The sequence below is a fragment of the Typopeltis vanoorti genome, chromosome 1 (genome assembly GCF_054136105.1).
Source record: "Typopeltis vanoorti isolate ZY-2024b chromosome 1, IOZ_Tvanoo_1.0, whole genome shotgun sequence".
NCBI lineage: Eukaryota > Metazoa > Arthropoda > Arachnida > Uropygi > Thelyphonidae > Typopeltis > Typopeltis vanoorti.
The window spans coordinates 175389791-175412765 of record NC_143549.1 but is presented as its reverse complement, the minus strand read 5'-3'; positions in this window follow the sequence as shown (position 1 = coordinate 175412765).

The following is a 22975-nucleotide window of genomic DNA, read 5'->3' as shown; positions in this document are numbered from 1 at the left end:
AGTAATTCCTTCATGGCTGACATTTTTAGCATCTTTCTTGGAAAGCGTACTGAAGTCTATTAATGAAAAATTAAAACATACTGGAGTTTTAGAAACTTCGCAACAAATTTTTGAAGAGAAAAGGTTGGTGGAACAGTATAAAGAATGTGTCGCTCTTGTGAGAGAAATAGATAGTATTTTTTCGTTAGGAATATTTTCTGTTTATGCGATAAATACTGGCGTTTGTTGTTTTTCTGCATATTACGTGTTTAATGATGAAGAGAACGAATCGCTCTTTCACACATTCCATCTCTGTTTAGCATTTTTTGCCATGTTTTTACCATCATTTCACGCTACCAAGCTGAAAAAAGAGGTAAGTCATTTATTTATCTATTTTGTTTTTATAGGTAAATCCCCAGACGGATGGCTCTGCATAAGATGCATAAAACGGAGGTATGTGTCATGTTTAACATCACTCTATGATCATTGTCACCTCATAATAGTATGGGGCATACACTGGCCATGCACTGACCCAGAAGGAAATAGTCTTCCAGGGCATTAATAAGCAATATCACCAAACCGATGCTGCAATGAATTGGTTCAACACACACACACACTCAGAAAGAAAGAGCGGATCTTGAATGATCGTCTATTTTGTCAAATCTTAACCAAACTGGTCACATTGTAAGAAAGAGATTAAGTATATAAACATTGCTGCAGTTTCTTCCATTTATGGATTATGGTATGCCTTATATACATCACGGCCACAAGTCCACACCGATGTTACTAAACACCTAATGGAATCAATGCCACAGCGCATATAGATTTTATGCTGCCATAAGCGACCTAACAAGATATCACACAAGTGGTCGTAAATCAAGTATATGTTAAGATACGTTAATAATCAAATTTTTCTAATGCAGCCGTCTTCTATCAAAATAAGGTTTGCAGTGGCAATTTTGTCAGAGAGGAATTAAAATCATAATGCTATCTCAATTATTTACAGGAGGTAAAAATCGACAACTACAGCAGGTCAGGTGGTTACTGATGAAAAAGAAATCGTGAACCCTTATTATAGATTATCAGGTTAGTTTGAAAGCAAACATAAAATTGAGAAACGTTTTGCGATAAAAATGTCTAGCATTACTGTTGGATCAGGGAAATCGGCGTTGCAGTATAAGATTTTCGAGGGGTATGTCTTGGTTCTTACAAATGATACACGGGTTAATAAAATAAAATAAAAATAAATTTTTAAATGGATGATATATTTCGAGAAGCAACGAAAACACGAAATTAATTTTGTGTAGTTTTTGTACACACTGTATAGTTCCTTTTAGTCTATTTCCAGTTTCTGTATTTATTGCTAATTCTTTTCTTTAACTATTAAATTACGTGTTATCACTTGAAAAATAACTATAGGAATTTTTAACGTATGTAGTGTTACATTTTATTATCTGCTATTATTACTTTTATTATTCTTACTGTTGCATCTATTATGTCATGTGTTTCATTTGTACTACTTCTTCAATGTTAATTAAAAAAATGTTATTAATAAAAAATAACAGAACTCGGTAAGATGAATTTGGGCAAAAGAGAAACTTTTTAGATAATCTCCGCAAAATTGGAAAAGAAGCGCATGCGCCCATCCATCATGAAAATGCAAAGAATGAAAGATGTAATTAGTAAATGCAAGATGTATAGTACTTGAGAAAGATAACGAAATGTGGGTTCGAAAATTTACACAATTGTCATAACTGATGTAGGTGATAATGGACATTAATGAAATAGAAAGTAATATTACATTTTGACGGTTTGCATTATTACAAGAGTGGATCAATTTTTATTTGACTGTCTTTTCTGATCGATTTTTCAAATTAGTATTGGAAGTATTGTATTCTATTGCATAGTAATTAGTATTGCTAGCTGACAACGAAGTGGTTTCTCTCATTTCATCTTAATGCGTTAGGTGCAACCGCTTGTCTCAGACAAGATTGTCTTAATTACTGGTGAAAAATACTAAATTATGGGGTTAATGGATTAGGTCTCTTTATTGTGTAAGTATTGTAGGATCTATTTGCATATTTTACGGAGGACCATCCCCTCCTTTGGGGGTAAACAGCCCATCCTTCCGCCTGTGAGTAGCTGGCATTGTCAGTTGCGCTTATGAAAGTTTGCCCTGGACAGAATTCAAACTCAGACCCTTTTTAGCCAAATCTCATAAAATTCCAAATAGCAAATATCACTCTAGAGAGTTATTCAAAGAAAAGAGAGTTCCTAATATTTCAGAGAACAAAAAGCTACCTCCTTATGGCTCTTTCTGAATAGCAACATACTCTCTTTACGTGTTTTCCGATTACACGCTTCTTGAAACGAATATGGATTCGAATTATGTTTACTCTTATGGTGGAGATGACTGAAACAGACTCAATGGAGCACGGTCTACTAAATTACTTTTGAGAGCCCTCTTTACTTACTTAAAGAAAAGAGTCAGACAATAACAGATAAAGCGACATACATCCACTCCACCCTAATCAACTTGTGTACATAAAAATCGAATATCAAAGCAAAAGAGAAATTAAAATTACGCCTTTAGAAGGGAATATTTGCACATAACATCATTTCATAAACAGTAGTTTCTGAAATATTTTTAAAATATCCACCGTTATATCTCTGACGTTGTCACGTATAATTTTTCCACATGTAATGTTTGAAACATACATTAAATTTTAATATTATTATTATAACAACTTGTTTGATGGATACCTATTGATTTCTGCTTGCATATCATGGAGCCACTTTTTCAGATAACAAAAGATTTCATATTAAATCACATTGTATCCTTATTTTCTGGATTATGTTTAAAAGGAAAAAGATTAAAGGCGGGGGAGTAGGTTACTCTAGAGCAGATTACTCCTTTTCAAGAGCTGTGGATTACTTTGGATCTCTTACAGTTTATCTAACTGATAAGCTCAGGCGTTGATGGTTATTCATGACTTATTTTTCACGGTATTAACAACACCACAAACACTTTTATCCACAAGGATGTTTTATTAACGGTAATATTTCGCTGATTTTCAACTCAGCATCATCAGAGCACAACACACATGTAAACGCGACAGTGAGTGAGTGAAACAATATAATTGCAAAAGACAAAAGATCTAAAGTCCTATTTTTGGCGCCCTCTAACGAAAAAAAAAAGCAGCAGTTATCGAGGAGTTTTTCTTAGGATAACCGTCTCCCAAATTTTTGGCAAATTAATTCAACCATATTTGTTAAGGTTGGGAGAATTCTTCAAAGCCATTGCTGACTCAAAAAATAATCTTTCAGATCTATAACGACTCCTAAATAGCACATTAGTTTTCCTCCATCTAATCCTGTGTGAAGGAGTGTCCAAAGCGTGGTCTGCCAGTCCCGACTTGCCATAGTAATAGTAGCGAATGTATCTTTCATGTTCTTCGAGGCGGATGTTCACTGATCTTCCTATTTGCCCATAATAGGCCAAGTCACAGTTACATGGAACTTCATACACTCCTGGGTGTGCTAAAGGGTGAAGTTTATCCTTTGACGAGCGGATCAGAGTTGCCAGCTTGACATGAGGCTTGAAGGTGGTGCGAAGGCCATGTTTCAACAATACTTTGGCTATCTTTTCCGATGTACCTCTGATATAGGGGATGGAAATGGTCATGTTGTATTCTTTTGTATTGGGGGGGGGCATAGTAATGGGCCTATGTAGTATTTTTTCTATTTTGTAGGGATTGTAGCCGTTGGCTAAGAACGTATGGCGCAGGTACTGGAGTTCAGTGGTCAGAGCTGTATCGTTAGAACAAATGGCTCTGGCTCTGTGTGTAAGTGTTTTTAAAATACCGTACTGTTGGACTGGATGATGATGTGATTGTTTATGTAGGTATCTTCCTGTGTGTGTAGGCTTCCTGTAAATAGAAAAGGATAGCGATCCATCTGAAAGGCGGGTAACTAATGTGTCAAGAAATGGTAGACAGTTATTTGATTCTTTTTCTACTGTGAAGTGAATTTTGGGGTGTTGGCTGTTTAGGTAGGTGACAAAAGCGTCCAAAGTGTCTTGTGCATGGGGCCAGATGGCAAACACATCATCTACATAGCGCAACCAAACTTGTGGCTTGTATGTAGCTGTGGTAAGTACTTTGTTTTCAAAGTGTTCCATGTAAAAATTTGCTAACGGGGGGGAGAGGGGGGAACCCATAGCAGTACCATTAATCTGTTTGTAGAATTTCCCCCCATGTAAAATAACCTGTATTCATGGTAAATTGAAATAATTCAAAAATATCTGGGGGAAATTTAGACTTGATTAAATCAAGAGTGTCTATAAGTGGTACATTGGTAAATAGGGAGGTGACATCGAAACTAACCATTATGTCTGAATTTTTTAGGATTAGATTTTTAACCAGTGTTTTGAAATGAATTGAATTTTTTACAAAAGTAGAGGAGTTGCCAGTAAGAGGGGCAAGCGACTTAGCTAAATGCCGGGCCAGTTTATATGTGGGACTATCTATGCTATCAACTATTGGGCGTAGGGGAACATTAGTTTTGTGGATTTTTGGTAATCCATAAATACGGGGTGTTTTAACATGAATTGGTTTTATTTTCCTGATGATTTCTTTGGGCCACGATGTCACTTTTTTCAGTAATTTTCGGACTTTTTTCTTTTGCGACATTGTAGGGTCTCGATGTATACTTTGATACGTGGAACTGTCACATATGAGATCTTGCATTTTTTTTGTTATATTCTTCTTTATTCATGATAACTGTTGCATTTCCTTTATCGGCTTTTGTAATAATAATATTTTTATTATTATATAACTTTTTAGGGCAGTTCTTTGCTTATGAGGTATATTACTTTTTGGAGGCTTAGCTTTGTTTATAATACTTGCTATGTCTAGTCGCACGTTATTGGCCATTGCTGGCGGAAGATCGTGGATACCCCGTTCTACTTTCATCATAATTTCGAGTTTAGGAATTTGTTTGGTCGCGACGGCAAAGTTATGTCCTAAACTGAGAGCGTTCTTGGCTTCTTCAGTGAATGTTTCCAACGATAGGTTTACGACCACGTGGTCTCGTCGAAGTTGCGGTCGGGACTTCGTATGTTGGCGCTGTTGTAGTAGTTCAAATTTCTTTAGGTGCTTGCTTTTAACTTTTGTGAATTCTTTTTTTGCTGCAACTTCGGAGATCTGCTGTAGGACAGTCCATATTTCAGGAATTATTTCAATTTACCATGAATGCAGGTTACTTTACATGGGGGGGGGAAATTCTACAAACAGATTAATGGTACTGCTATGGGTTCCACCCTCTCCCCCCCCCGTTAGCAAATTTTTACATGGAACACTTTGAAAACAAAGTACTTACCACAGCTACATACAAGCCACAAGTTTGGTTGCGCTATGTAGATGATGTGTTTGCCATCTGGCCCCATGGACAAGACACTTTGGACGCTTTTGTCACCTACCTAAACAGCCAACACCCCAAAATTCACTTCACAGTAGAAAAAGAATCAAATATCTGTCTACCATTTCTTGACACATTAGTCACCCGCCTTTCAGATGGATCGCTATCCTTTTCTATTTACAGGAAGCCTACACACACACAGGAAGATACCTACATAAACAATCACATCATCATCCAGTCCAACAGTACGGCATTTTAAAAACACTTACACACAGAGCCAGAGCCATTTGTTCTAACGATACAGCTCTGACCACTGAACTCCAGTACCTGCGCCATACGTTCTTAGCCAACGGCTACAATCCCTACAAAATAGAAAAAATACTACATAGGCCCATTACTCTGTCTCCCCTTAATACAAAAGAATACAACATGACCATTTCCATTCCCTATATCAGAGGTACATCGGAAAAGATAGCCAAAGTATCGTTGAAACATGGCCTTCGCACCACCTTCAAGCCTCATGTCAAGCTGGCAACTCTGATCCGCTCGTCAAAGGATAAACTTCACCCTTTAGCACACCCAGGAGTGTATGAAGTTCCATGTGACAGTGACTTGGCCTATTATGGGCAAACAGGAAGATCAGTGAACATCCGCCTCGAAGAACATGAAAGATACATTCGCTACTATTACTATGGCAAGTCGGGACTGGCAGACCACGCTTTGGACACTCCTTCACACAGGATTAGATGGAGGAAAACTAATGTGCTATTTAGGAGTCGTTATAGATCTGAAAGATTATTTTTTGAGTCAGCAATGGCTTTGAAGAATTCTCCCAACCTTAACAAATATGGTTGAATTAATTTGCCAAAAATTTGGGAGACGGTTATCCTAAGAAAAACTCCTGGATTACTGCTGCTTTTTTTTTTCGTTAGAGGGCGCCAAAAATAGGACTTTAGATCTTTTGTCTTTTGCAATTATATTGTTTTACTCACTCACTGTCGCGTTTACATGTGTGCTGTGCTCTGATGATGCTGAGTTGAAAATCAGCGAAATATTAGCGTTAATAAAACATCCTTGTGGATAAAAGTGTTTGTGGTGTTGTTAATACCGTGAAAAATAAGTCATGGACTCTTACAGTTTATTTAAGATTATTGTTCTTCACTCATACACACACGTATATTTTGGAGGTTATTATTTTGTAAAATATGATTAAATATATTTATACAGTATTTCACAATAATGCAATACTGATGTTTCTAGGTTTGTAGTTTACTTTAGGTTTCCTTATGCGAATGTTGGTGTATTGAAGTACACACGGTCTAATTTCCTTAGTTTATACGTGTAGTAAAGCTTCTGTTAGGAGGTAGAGATATTAAGGCTTCATATCGTATATTCATTAGAATACTTTTCATTTATATCATATTTCTTGCTTTTATTCTTGATGAAGTTTTATTTTTTTTTTCTTTTCCGATATTGGTCGATTGGTTATATAAATTGCAGTATATAAAAAGTATTATTGTATATAAAAAGTAATACAAACTATATGGAAAGTGTCAACATCCACTATATAAAATTTGATGTTAACTATATTTGGTTTTGAAATCATTTACATCAATAATGATTATAATAATTCTCTTCTGGATTATTTTCTGGTGTATTAGTTTATTTGTTTTAAAATACTTTGAAAGCTATGAACGGAAGTATTCAATATAACCAAGCAATATAGAATGCTATGCACGTCAATCACCTGTAAACACAAATAGCACAGTATGAGATATATCTTCGTCCTAAACGGACTTAATACATACATGCATACATCTTCAAAGCCCACCTTTCCTAATTGGGTAGTGTGGGCAGCAGCTGCAAGATGAACTTCCAATGGTCACGATCCTCCGCCACCAAGCTCAGGTGTTTTGGTGGGATTACCAAACGTGTCCGCCCAAGGTTTTGGATATAATCTATCCAGCGAGTCTTTGGCCTTCCATCTGGCCTTCCACCTGGCTTGACAAAGAGGGCCTGCTGAGGATCCTTTCTTGTGGCATTCTGACCAGGTGCCCGTACCAACGGAATTAATTACCTACCAAATAATACTTCTTCCAATTCGAATTCATCATTTTATTGCTTTCATTAAATATTATAATAGGAGTGAAATGTGTGGTATTAAAGTATGATAAAGTTGGATTCATGGAAAAAGTTGCATGGTATGTCGTAAGGATTATCTTAACAATAAAATTTCATTGTATTAAATTCTTGAGCAAACAAAATTATGTGTACATAATATTTGAATTAATTCAACATTTTTGGTTGTTTAGGCTGAAAATACAACTTACTTGTTGTCTCAATTGAAAGTTGAGAATCCCACTGTGCAAGATCAAGTTCAGGTCAGTCATTGTAAAAATTGTGAATGATATATTATGTTACTTGTCATCTAGAGTTAGAATTATAAAAGCAAAGCTTGTGATTTGAAAATTTAGAAAAAGTGTTCTTTTCATAAATCACCGGACAGGCGATATCTGTAAAGGACTTACTTGACCATCTTCAGAGAAATTCCAGGGAGCATGGTTAATTAATTATTAACCATGAATTAATTGTTATTTATTCATGTTTATTAATTAATCAATACTTAATAATTATTATATACTTATTTACTAGTAATTATGAAGTATAATAGATTATTATTATTATTATTATTATTATTATTATTATTATGAAACTTTCAGTTTGAATTGAAGATCTCTAAATCTTGCTGAACAAGATTTCGAAATCTTCAACTCAAACTGAAAGTTCTATGAACTTACTTATCGATATTTTGTCCACTTCATTTATTCTGGTTTCACTTAATTCCGTCACATTCATCTCAATTTCTTCCATTTTAAAGATTTTTTCAGTCAGTCTGTGATATTGATTGTTTCACATTCCTCAAAAACTTACGTATGTCAATTAACAGACACCCCACCATCTCTCTCTCTGTGTGTCTCTCTCCTCTCTCCTTCTTTATTTAATCACATTATCATTTCAGAAAATTGAGAAATTTTCGTATATTAATACCGTGGGTGGATTAACGGTTAAATAATGCGAAAGCCACTTCTTCCATAGCATTCTTCAATTCACTTCGAGTCTGTAATAATCCAATTGTTATCAAAAGGTTTCGGTATCACGTTTACACAACTGATGAAAAAAAATCTCTGTCGCTTAGAATTCATTTCGTAATATTATTCCAACCAATTTCTCGAGAATGAAGACGTTAACCAAAGACTACAAGGCATCATGTAGAAATCTATTTTGTCAATTCAGAAATGATACACACAAGTTGCTTCTTACAGATAATTATTATCCTCGAATCGAAACATGTTTTCTTTATTTGCTCATATCAAGCGAAATTAATTCCTTTATTTAATCTAGACGGTCATAACAGCCACTTTTGAGCTGACTTCGAGATAAACACACATCCCATCTCGATACTTTCTGAACGTTCTTCATACGCATATCACTTTCTGAATTACTTTCCATTTAATTCGAGAGGATACGATAATCATAAAGTGATACAGTTTTTACTTATGATTTATATCACTTATGATTTATTTCCTAGTTTCCTTATTACAATTAAGAGATATTGCTGCATGGATACAGTTAAATTTCTGTTTTTTTTTTATATTTCAGATTTTGACATTTCTCGCCAACTGCCGTGAACAAAAACCAAATATATCAGGACTTGGATTTTTTGATGTTGACCTTGTGCTTATGAAAAATGTACGTATTTTATTTCATATTTACTTTGATTGCCATATCTGTTTTACTGAGATTGATCATGCCGTAAATGGAACATTGTATATTTCCGTGTTTATATATATGTATAAAGAGAGAAAGAGATTTTTTTGATTCATAAGCTGCTCTCCATTTATCGGATGTGAAAGAGAAGGAGCTTTAAACTAGGAATTATGAATCTATCAAACTTTGTATATATAAATCTGCCCATTTAGAAAATCATCTTGCTTATTTGGTATTGAGCGATCGTTATTGCATTAGATGAATTACTGCAAACAGTTAATCTAAAATTTACCAAAGAACATTTTCACTTTAAATATTACCCTTCTTTCAGTTTTTGGATAAATGTGAAGACGCTATTTTGTATGACTCAGAAACTGAATATGTTGCCATTTTTCACGTGATAGAGGGCATCTAGCGGTGAAGTATTTTTAATTTACACACACACACACACACACACACACACACACACACACATACACACAAATTTTCTCTCTCTCTCTTGGTTTACTGAATTATATTATTTGTGTGTGTGTGTGTGTGTGTGTGTGTGTGGAGACACTTCCGTTAAAATAAAACTTATTAAAATTTAAAATAAAAGTCTTCGGGAAAATAACTTAAATCGAAACAAATCTCAATCGTGTTTCTCTTCAAGAATGTTCCGGGATATTATTTATTCAATACTTTTCATAACAAAAAAGATTCGATATTTAGACATTTAGCTTGAATCAGGTCAAGGGAGAAATTCCTAGTTCATAAAAATTAGGTTTTACGCTTATTGTCGGTCTTGGAGCTACTGAAAATAACCCCCAGACCTCAAAAATCATATATCATTAACTCATTATAATATGAATTCCACATGCAAATATTTGCAAAACCATATAGAACATAGGTGAGCTATATAGGAATTTAGTTAAAAATAAGAAAGAAGGAAACTGTTAGGATTGTTGAGCAGGCGAGGGCTGTAATCCTAAGGTTAGTTAGTTCCTTTTATTTTCATGCCACAAATATATCAAAGGACATACTGAGCCCGGACACAGATCACAGCAGTACATATGGTAGTATTCCTAAAGGAACACTATGTTGCTGTTGTGGAGGACTGTTCTGAAGATCAGAATTACGTGGAATGAAAAGAAGCGGATGACATGTCAGTTTCATATGTTTGCAAAATTTCTCTGTTTTGTAACACTTATAAAAAGCATTATTATTATTATTATTATTATTATTATTATTATTATTATTATTATTATTATTATTATTATTATTATTACCTGAGACCTCCAGGGCGTCAAGGATTCATCGAAGGAGGCTGTAAATTACCCAACCAAGCTATCTTACCTTCCCTTAAATTCATTTACACTAGATGCATTCACAACCTGCAAGGGCAAATTATTCCACTCATCACTTCTCTCTGGGAGAAAAACTTAGCTCTTAACCCTTTCTTGACTGAAAACAACCTTAACACCCATGGATGCCCGGTGTTCTCTTCGCCTTCCATATAATGAAAATTTTCGTCATTTGAATTGCTGTAACACCCATTCAAAAGTTTATAGCCCTCTCTCATATCACCCCCTTTCTCTTGTTAACCAGAGTCTGTAATCCACATACTCGCAATTCGTCTTCATAACCTAAATCCCATAATTCGGATATAATCTTTGTAACTCTTCTTTGCACCCTTTCCACAACTTCTTTATCCCCTTGGAACTCGGGAGACCAAATCTGCGCACAGTAATCCAAGTCTCCTCTTATGTAAGCCTTATAAGCAGGCAAAATTACTTCCTTATCCTTACATGTCAAGGTTCGCTTCAACATAGCAATTATCCTCTGAGTTGTATTTGCAACTTTTGGTATGTGACCTTTGAACTTTAAATTCTTATCCACCAATACACCAAGATCCTTGACTTTTCAGTTTCCTGCAGCATAACACGGCTATTATAATACGCCGCTGGAACTCTAATCACTCCAAAGTGCATAACTTTACACTTACTAACATTAAACTGAAAGCCATTTTCGTTTGCCAAGATTTACAGTCTATTCAAATAATTTTGTAATTGCTAAATATCAGTAGCATCCTTAATTGCCCTGCCTATCTTTGCGTCATCAGCAAACAATTGCAAATCTGATGATAGACCCTGCTTGATGTCATTAATGTATGGATTGAACAACAATAGCCCAAGGACTGAACCTTGAGGTACACCACTGGTTACCTTAAATCTGGCTGATTCACACCCACTGTATACCACCTTTTGATATCTGTCTCTCTGATCCAAGTCAATAGATTATGATCCAATCCCATATTCTCCAGTTTACACAACAGCCTACCATGTGGTATCCTATCAAGTGCCTTAGAAAAATACAGCATTATCATAATGTATCCATTCCCTTTATCCAATTCGACCGTAACGTTGTTATAAAATATGAGCAAATTGCTGAAAGATGACCTTCCTTTAGTAAACCCATGCTGTTCCCTGCAGAGTATAGAATGCTTGTCTACCAATTTCTATATGCGAGTTCTTACCAACTTCTCTAAAATTTTCATTACCACACCAGAGATACTAATAGGTCGGTGGTTAGACAAATCAATTTTTGCACCACCCTGGTGCAATGGAACATCATACATTCCTTCCATTCCTGAGCTGAGACTCAAGTTATACAAATGTGTGAAAGGCCTAGCCAATTCAGCTGGAGATTCCTTTAACAAATGGGCAGATATTCCATCTATCCCTTGCGTAACCTGGATAATAATTTGTCCAGGTTATGCAAGAGCTCTTCAACCTCATTTTCATTAACTTTTAACTCTTCATCCAACATAGCGCCATGCACCATACTACACACAGCTGGTTGATATATCTCAGCAAAGTGAGCACTCATTAACTGAACCATCTCCTTAGCTTCGACACTCGCGTACCATCTGCATTCAGTAAAGTTATTCTTTCACATTCATTGTTTCTTTTGCTTTCAGCATAACGATAAAATTCTTTTGGATTACCTTTACCTTGCATGTCCAATTTCTTTTCATACTCCGTTTTAGGTTTTCTCACAATACTCTTTACTTTTCTGGCCTGAGCTTTATACATTTCATAACTCCTCTCACTTCTATTCTCACGATATTCTTTCGATATGATCTCCTTCTTGTGTATCTCTAACTTAATAAGGCTGCACATTCATTTCACTCCCAACCTATTTATTCTTCGAAAACACTAGGGATACATTCATGCACGTTTTCAAAGATTTCCATGCATTGCTGACATATGTTCCATTCAGTAATTGATACCATGGGACCAAAGATAGTATTCTTCTAAGTTGATCAATACAAGTAGATACTTCCCAAGAAAGAACAACATGATCCCTGTCACCAATTGGTGGTAAAATACCCATATTCCTGACAGAGATCCTGTACAAATCCAACACTCTCTAACCTCGAGTTCCTTCTTTCACATGCTGCTTTGAGAAAGTTATCTCGCAACAATTCAATAAATTTCTGTTCTTTATGATCATCAGATTTCTCTTCTACCCAATCAATGTTTGGAAAATTAAAGCCACCCATAATGATCATTCGCGTGGTATCTAAACGGCTAAATTGGCAATGTATATTTCTACGTCACCTACAACTGAGCTGCCAGGTCTATAGCCTCTTTTTTGCTATAGACCTGGCAGCTCAGTTGTAGGTGACGTAGAAATATACATTGCCAATTTAGCCAATTTAGCAGAGAGTAAGCGATGCGTCTGAGAGAGAGAGAGAGAGAGAGAGAGAGAGAGAGAGAGAGAGAGGAGGGGTTAACACTATTTAGCTGGATAACCTTCAAGATAGTATCAAGCATTTTTAGAAAATTTTGTTGATATCATTAGGAGGAGACCTCTTGGTTTCGAAGACTAAAGAATGTATTCGGTCAGCAGCTGTTGGTCAATTCAGGGACACTTTACCTTATTAATTCAGTGTAGGACTTGGGAGAAGAAAAATGATGTGAGAATGTCAGAAAGGTGATGGGAACAATCGGTCCACTTTGGGGTGGACCGATTGCGATATGGGAGGACAAGATTTCTGAACTTGATTCTAACAACGACTGACTTAGTGATGATGGTCTTTTAGCAACTCTGTTGCCTGCTGCACTGACGGATTAGTGAGATGCTTGAGTTTTGGTTTCCTCATCACGTGAGTTATGCTGAATGTTTTCTCGAATCGCCTTGGTAGAATGTTTGGAGAAACTAGGTTTAGATGGCTGCTTGAGGGATGGGAGTTGAAGACCTTCATTCGAGAAAGAATAATTTCTGTTATGCTATTGGGGCAAGGGTTTGAGTCAGAAGAATGAAAACAATATTAGAGCCAAGAAAAAGAAGTTAGATATTTCAGAGATGGTTCCATTAGTGCTAGTTACACTAGGAGACGAGACCGATAATGTTCGACTGAAGTAAGTTCTGTAGAGAAGGATACTTGGAGAAGGTTAAGTTTAGTTACAGAAGACAGCTCATATATACAATAATAAATTTAGTTTAATACTTTATCCAAGTGTAAGCAAACAAAGTTTGCGCCTGAAAATATCTACAGGACTGAGCTAAGGTCTTACTCCCGTTGGCGACTCGCAGCAAAGATGGACCTAGCTCTCATCACTCCTTGTCTCGGTATCTTGCATAATGCAAAGCACATCTCCTTGTGGACATGTATAATGCTATGCATTCAGATACGGGCCACTACCCAGATCGGTTTCGACCTTTATTGTGGTCGTAAGTGGGAGGCAAACCCAGAAGTGGTGATACTAAGGCAGAGGCAATGGAGAGGTCATATTTACCTATACATCCCCTCAAGGAGATGTACTTTGCATTATGGGAGATACCGAGGCAAGGAGTGATGAGAGCTTGGTCCACCTTTGCTTCGAGTTGCCAACGGTGTACCACCTTACCTCAGTCCTGAAGATACTTTCAGGCGCAAACGTCGTTTGCTTACACTTGGATAAAGATTAATCTAAATTTATTATAGTCTAACCAAGTGCAAAAATAAACTTCACTCATATATACAGTTTTTTTTCTTTGTCTCCAAAGAACAATTTAAGAAGTGACTACAGATGTTGGGAAAGTGGAAGATTATCACGTATTCTGTTAAGGGTACAGATAATTTTCGAAAAACTTGTTGCCGATTATAAACATCTATACATTTCAGCTTGACCATTGGAAATAGACAAAAGAAGCCGATCTGAATAGTGAACTTTGACGTCATTAAGAAAGATAAACTCACTGTTTTGGGTATACGGAATGTAGATGTACAAGTTTTAAAAATCAGATTATAAGAAAGGTCAGAACTTGTAAAGTGACATAGACAGCAAATGAGTTAACTAAATGAAGAAGGAAATTTTGAGCAAGCACAGGTTATAAAGAGATGATTCACTATTTGGAAATTGATATCACTAGATTTGACAAATATGCAGGATACATCCTTGTAGCGTTAAATGGTTCATAGTTTAATTCGAAACGTTGAGAAAGAGAGCAATGTATATGGTTGAGGCTGCTAGCTGAGGCTCTATTAAGAATAACCGATCAGAGGTACATGTCTAGATGCTCCTGCATTTAGCATATATTGCAGTTAAAGCTACGGATATTGGCGAAACGATTTGGAGTTTAAAACACACCCTGAATAAAAATATTTATTTATGAGAAGAACATTAATATGAATCAGAACACTAAAGGTAATGAAAATTCGGCAGCATTTTAATTGCAACACATAATCTTTTGAGAACAGGCCTCTGAAGCCTTTTCACCGGTCGATCGTAAACTAGTAACTTATTAGGTTAATTTTAAATGCTACCCCCTACTGCAAAATACTTTATATTTTCCCCCAACAATAAAAATATTGCTTATTACTTCACGAGAGTTTCAATAGCTGATGGAGTTCATTTTTACTCAATAGTGTTCGGTCATTATTCTAATATATATGCTTAGTCATTATGTGTATAGAAGTCCACCTTACCGGTCATTAGAGATCAAGTACGCATTCTCAAAAGCTTCGTATCCATTATAAATTTAATGTAATATCAATGGTATTAGAATTTTAATATGCACTTCGCATCCATGGTAATGTAGACGTATATATATATATCCTGGCCTGTAGCGTGGTTAAATTAGAGTAGTAAATAGATAGTGCTATTAAAATGGTTAACAAAATGGACTAAAACTTAAAGAAATTTATTCTCAAATATTCAACAAATTTAGTTTTATTTCTTTTACATAAAATTAAATTTAGTTCTTATGACCTAAGAATGTTTCTTTTTTTATTTCAGATTTTTGGCACAATCATCACCTACACCATCATACTGGTGCAAACAGTTCCTTTGAAACAGAATGAAAAGTAATGGTCGATATCATTTTAAAGATCGAGAAACTTAATTTATTGTTTTCTGCTGATTTATTTAATTAAAAAAAAATCACACCAATTACCTATATGGGACCACAAGCACTGATAATCCTAAAGAGACAATACACCAAATACACCGTGTTTTTCGAAATCGATGACAATGGTTAAAGAAATATTCCTATTGCGTGGTAAAGCAAATGTTATATTCTGATAAACGTATCATTGTAAACATCGCAAAAAATTAGGAAGCTTACTTAATATTAAGCACAAATGAAGAGACGTCTATTTATGTCATGCATCGGAAGATCATTTTGACTTATTACGTGTAAAACTTCCATTTCTGGAAGCTTTTAAAAGGTATTTTTTTTAGTTTAGCTAAGGAATATAACAGAAGCATAATACTATTTCATTTGGCAAGATTTTCACTTTTATGTGGTTTAGAAAAGTTCTCTTATCGGTTAAATACAATGCTCCTCTCCTGATCTAGTGTGTGTGTGTGTGTGTGTGTGTGTGTGTGTGTGTGTGTGCACTAAATTGAATACGCTAAAGACTAATGAAACAACAACTTATTGAAATTGTTCTTTAATCATATTCGCTAAACTCTTTGCTTTACACTTGTTTGAATATGAATATTTCTCGGGGGCTCACATTAGTGAGTACAGGCATGGGAAGCTCGAGATTCCCAAGTTAGACCTGATCTTACTTCGGACAATATACACTTGGTATATAATATCTGGAAACTGGTCTTCTATTCTTCTTTCCCTCTACTCTCTCTTACTACTTACCCCCCCTCCCGGTACTATTAGAGCAATTCGAGGGCGAGGGAGTGACTCTTTCCTCTCAAACTGTAGTTTCCCCTATCTACTAAAAAAAAAAGCAATCCTAGTTGTCTTAAGGTGGCAGCCCCACTACTAGAATACCTATCGTCATGCTAGTCACTTGACAGGTGAACAAATATTACTTTCAAGTCTCAACGAAATCCAAACCGGATGGGAAACGACCGTAAACTGGAAAAGGTTAAGAAATTTTGGAAAAGGAAAACGTGGTGAAATATGCTACATGGAACATTAGAAGCATAGCACATAAAGAAGAAGAATTAGATAAAATTTTAAATGACGAAAATATAGAAATTGCACTTCTTACAGAAACAAAAAAGAAACTTAAATGAACAAAAGAAATAGCTAATTATAATATCATATATAGTGGAATGGTCAAACAAATACATACAAAAGCTGGTGTAATGATATCCATAAATCAATTAAAGCTAAAATAACTCATTTCATGCTGGAATGAAAGAATATTAGAGGTGAGATTAAAATTAAATAAAGAAATTTTAACAGTTGTTGGAGTTTATGCACCTAAAGATGGAAAAGAAAAGAAAACGATTACTTTTACAAAGAGTTACAAGGAATATATGAAAATTAAATAAAACAGACCATATAATTATAGGTGGAAATTTTACTGCGAGAATAGGAATGAAAAAAATTAACAATAATATACAAAAATTTGGAGAACCAACACAACAAAAATGAAAAGCGACTCATTGATTATACAGTATATAATAATTTAAAAATAATGAATACATTTCATAAACATAAAAATATACATAAATATACGTGGTTTTGAAGAGGACAAAAATCAATAATAGACTAATTTATAGCAAATGAAAAAGAAGCAAACTTCTTCCTAGACGTTAAAGTTAGAAGAGGGCTAGAAATTGACACACATCACTATTTAATAGCGATCTATTCAGGCAAATATAAGATTTCCACCAAACTGGCTACAATAAATACCAAACCATAAACAAAATAGAGAAACAAAATCTAATTACAAAGTCAGACTATTAAATGATTCAACTATAAGAATTTTATACCGAGAGAGGATTAATAACTATTTAGAAAAAATACAAGAAAATGAGGACATTGAGAAATAATGGAATAATATAAAAGAAATTATCGCATCAACAGCATATGAAAGTCCAGGAACACACAAAAAATATCATAAAAATAAAAATATTACATATATGAGACAATGAAATAAAAACAATAATTGAAAAAAAAAGCTGGTTTTTAAAAGATGGTTAAGTAGCAAAAGACAAGAAGATGAAATTGCATATAAAAAAGACGAGCAATAGCCAAAAGCGAAACCAGAAAGAGACACAGAGAAAGCTGAAAAAAATTTGTATCATATCTAGAAAATGATATATACGAAATAAGACCCAGTGCGTACAAAATACCAAAACACATGAATGCAGATATAAAAGAAACTGCAAATATAAATTGTGAAATAGATGTAAAAGAATTCTTGGATTACTTTACAGATCTTTGAACAGATAATACTTGCACCAAAAATAATTACACCAGAAACTTATCAAATACCTTAAATGATATAATAACAATGACAGATTACTTTTACAAAGAGTTACAAGGAATATATGAAAAATTAAACAAAACAGACCATATAATTATAGCTGGAAATTTTACTGCCAGAATAGGAATGAAAAAAATCCACAATAATATACAAAAATTTGGAGAACCAACACTAAACAAAAATGAAAAGCGACTCATTGATTATATTTGATGTAAATTTTTACTCCATTTTATTATTATTTCATTTAAGTAGATATTAAAAAGAGTTGCTGAGAGGGGACATCCCTGTCGGACCCCTTGGTTTATCTCTCTCGTATATGATAGCTCATGATTTAATCTTATTTGTATTTGATTATTTTCATATATACTTGTGACGGCTTTTAGGATATTATTTGGTATTTGTCTTTCTTTTAATATGTTAAATAATATGTTTCTTTTAACTTTGTCAAATGCTTTTTCAAAGTCAATAAATGCAATATGTGTTTCTAAATTATATTCTCTTCTTTTCTCTATTATTAATTTTAGGCAGAAGGCTGGGTCTATACATGATCGCCCTTTTCTAAATCCATTTTGTACCTCTAGAATAAAGTTTTCGGAATATTTCATTAGTTTGTTATTTAAGATTCTGCTGTATATGTTGTAACATGAATTTAGTATACTGATACCTCTATAGTTTTTAGGGTCATCTCTATTACCTTTTTTTTTTAAATCTGGACAATAAAACAAAAAGACAAACAAAGATTATCAACAGCAGAAATGAAGTTTATGAGAAAAACTGAAAAGTATACTCTATTTGATCACAAAAGAAACGAAGATATTATGAAAGAATTAAACCAAGAATTGAAATTTAATTGAAAAAATTAAAAAATATAAGCATAGATGGATGGAACACGTTCAAAGAATGAAAACAGAAAGATTACCAAAACAAGCCTTAAAGTACAAGCCATTAGGAAAAAGAAAACCAGGACGTCCTCTTAAACGATTCAACGATGACTTCTAAGGCCGGAACAGACCATACTAGGCCTAAATCCTTGATACGTATGATGATGATGATGAACAATGGCAGAATTAAAGGACAACCAAAATAAAATAAAAAATAGCAAATCAGCAGGAGAAGATAGAATAAACTGCGAACTGTATAAATTTGCTGGAAAAAAACTTCTTCAAAGATGACTAAAATTTTTAAATAAAATATATACAACTAGACAAATACCAATAGAATGGAATAGTAATACCTATATTTAAAATAGGGGATAAAACAAAACCTGTTAACTACAGAGGTATTAATTTATTGAATGCATGCTACAAAATATATATCAGAATACTTAATGAAAAACTAAAAAGATACAGTGAAAAGATATTATTAGAATGTGAAAATGGATTTAGAAAAGGACGCTCTATAATGGATAGAGCGTCATTTTCTAAATCCAGATATAAAATGGAGATATAAAAGAAACTGCAAATATAAATTGTGAGATAGATGTAAAAGAATTCTTGGATTACTTTAATTGAAATAATTGTCTGTTTAAAACGACGTACTTATAGAAAAAAGAAGAGAATTTAATTTAGAAACTCATCGTTTATTTATAGATTACGAAAAAGAATTAGATAAAGTAAAAAGATATATACTGTTTGGATATATTAAAAAGAATAAATATACCTAATATTTTACTACATGCAATATTGAATATATATATATATAAAGATAATGAAATAAAAATAAAAATAAATGAAAAGTTGTCTGAAAAACAATCTATAAACCAAAGAGTAAGACAGAGATGCCCTCTGTCTCCAACACTTTTTAATATTTATATTAATGAATATAAATACAGTGGAACACCTTAAACAATCAAGGTATAAAAATTTCCTGGAATAATAAAATAAATACGCTTTGCAGATGATCAGGTAATAATATCAGATAAGGAAGACAATTCACAAAGAGCAATATATAATTTAAACATTATAGTAGAACAGTTTGGAATGAAATTTTCCACAGATAAAACTAAAACAATGGCATTTTGTGGACAAACTCCAACTAGAAGCAAAATAGTTATTAATAATAAAATAATAGAATAGATAAATACTTTCAGTTATCTTCGATGTGAAATATCATATGAAAGAGAAAAAGACATAAAATTAAAAACTTTAAAATTTTTACAGATTAGAGGCCTGATAAATAGAACACTCAATCTAAATATAGTACGAAAAGAAATACGCTTGAAAATATACAATACTTTAGCAGTGCCGACATTATTATATGGCAGTGAAATTTGGACGATAAACAAACAAGATAAACAAAGAATAAAACCAAGTGAAAAGAGATTTATGAGAAGAACTGCAAAATACACATTATTAGATCAAAAAAGGAACGAAGACATTTTAAAAGAACTAAAAACAAAATCAATAGAAGAAAAACTAAACAATTATAAACAAAAATGGATTGAACATGCAAAGGAATGGGCAATACTCGACATCCTGAACAAATATAAGCCAATTGGAAAGAGAAGGCAGGGCAGACCAAAAAAGGATATTGGATGGATAAAGAGACCGGAACAGACCAATATGGTCTATACGCTTAATTAGTGTTATGAGGATGATGATGACGATGATGCATATAAATACAAAACGATAGAAATTCGATAGGAATTTTGCAAAGACTTACATTTGAATTTTGCTGATATATACTAAGTTTGCTAATACAAATAATGCGATGGTGTTGATCCAAATTATACAAGAGTTATTAGAATTAGAATTATACAAGATAGGAATTAACGACCACAATTTGTGAAAGATGGAATTTTTGGTATATAGGAGAATTTCCAGATGAAGATTATCTTGCATTAAGGCTCTCCTTTTATCCTTTTTTCCTTGAAATTGGATGCGCTCTCAAGGGATACAGACAGTGATGTGCTATACTGTACTGTACTGGTTTTGGCAATAATATCTTATTGTTTCAGTAAATTAGACAAGCATCGCAAAGGATGGTAGAAAGGTTAAACCGTGGAAAGAAGCGTTAATTATCTCTAAATTCCGTAGAGATTTGCATGCTTTGGGTGATGTTTTAATTAATAGCAGGTGGGGGATGGGGGGGAAGTTGTCGGGTAAGAACTGAAAATACTAGAAATATAAGATGTATAACACTACTAATAAGTTGAAAGAAGGATACCTGAAATGGGTTTCATTTAAATAGACAATATGAGAGTTAGGGAGAACGAAGTGGACAAAATGGGAATGACTGGTTTACGCTGTAAACGTAAGAACGAAAAGGAGGTGGAGAAAGGCTGCCGAAAGGAATATGAGAGAATATAATCTGATAGAGGATATACAGTAGCATGAGGGATAGGTTAACATGAAGATAAAAACTAAAATAGCATATCTGAAATATTTTGGAAAAGGCAATAGAAAAGATTTTCTCACTGATTTTATATGAATCTGCTCCAAAAGGTTTCAAACTTTCTGCGCACATAAGTACCGTGGGTGAGTTAAAGGTCAGATATACCAGAAAGCCAGTTCTAGAAATTAAACATAAGCTTTTTAATTAAGTAATTTATTTTTCTCTTAGATTATTAAATTTATCACAGTTAAGAATCACAATAAATTACTCAAAAAAGGACTCTTTACAGGAGTGACATGAAACAATATCATTGAAACACACGAAATAAATAGTAGTGATGGTTAGACAGTTCGCCATGCCAATTGGAGGACATGAAATGGCTTACAAAGCTTTATATTTTATTTCTAGAGCTGGCCTACAGGAACATAACTTAGAAATACAGAACACATAGGAAATGTTATACAAAAAAAAAAAAAAACAGACAATACGTGGAACGCGGAAGATGGGACGAGCCAATAATTTTTCAGTAAGTGTATGGCGATAGTTCGCAGAAAAATTAAAGTCTGACGTGCGGAAAGATCTAATAAGTGACTTCCAAATATCACAGAGAATAATTAATTTGTGTTGAGTGGATAATCATCACCTTGTGAGTGGATAATCATCTTAGATGGTTACCCACTCACAAGGCACACTCAACACAAACCAAGAAACAATAATAAACAACTGGCTGACTTATATCCATTTATTTTTCTATAAATAAATATTGGTATTGAACTTTTTATTCAAAATATTTATTTTTTTCTCAATAAAAGTAATGACAAAATATTTATTTTTCTGTCTCCCCCTTTCTACGTTGCCCTTTCGAAAATATCTGGATTGGTCGTATATTCGATGCCATTCGTTATGAACAAAATACAGAACATCTACATACCGATTTAAGCAGGTTGATCCTGAAGCTCTGTTTCTGAATTAGTAAAATAGTTACTGAAGCATGTTTTTTAGAATATCATATAAATATACTGCTAGCGAACATAGACAAATTTATTCGATTGGTTTCGTGCAGTCGAAGAGGGACCCACTTAAGAGAAACCATCCAGGGCTTTGTATGACAATCACATCAATCAAATCAACAACTCAATCATTTTCAGAGTTTGCTATGAAAATGATTGAGTATGAAATATACCGCCGCATACATTTCTTTTATGCACGAAACAGCAGAAGAGGGAGGGGGGGTGGATTCATATGCTCATGCAATTCAGTTTCATCTAACGAAGATCTAAATATAAATAGCTTTTCAGAAAAGTCTGTGAAACCTTCTGCTATCAAAGTAAAATTGATGAAGAAAATGCAAAAGAATTAAGATTATTCAAATAAATTCTTGTAAACTATGAATTTCACTGCGAGAAGGTATCATAGCTTCGTGAAATAAAATATTTCACCGTTTCATGAAAATGAAACGGTGTTTAATGAACTCATTTCATTCATTCATTCATCTTTAAGGCCCACTTTTTCTAACTAGTTTGTGCGGGAAGCAGCTGCAAGAGGAACTTCCTATGGTCACGATCCTCCGCCACCAAGCTCAGGTGTTCTGGTGGGACTCCCAAAGGTGTCCACCCAAGGTTTTGGATATAATCTATCCAGCGAGTCCTTGGCCTTCCACGTGGCCTCCTACCCTCTGACTTGGCAAAGAGGGCCTGCTGGGGAGCCTCTCTTGTGGCATTCTGACCAGGTGCCCTTACCAACGTAACTTTGATCTCTCAACACGGA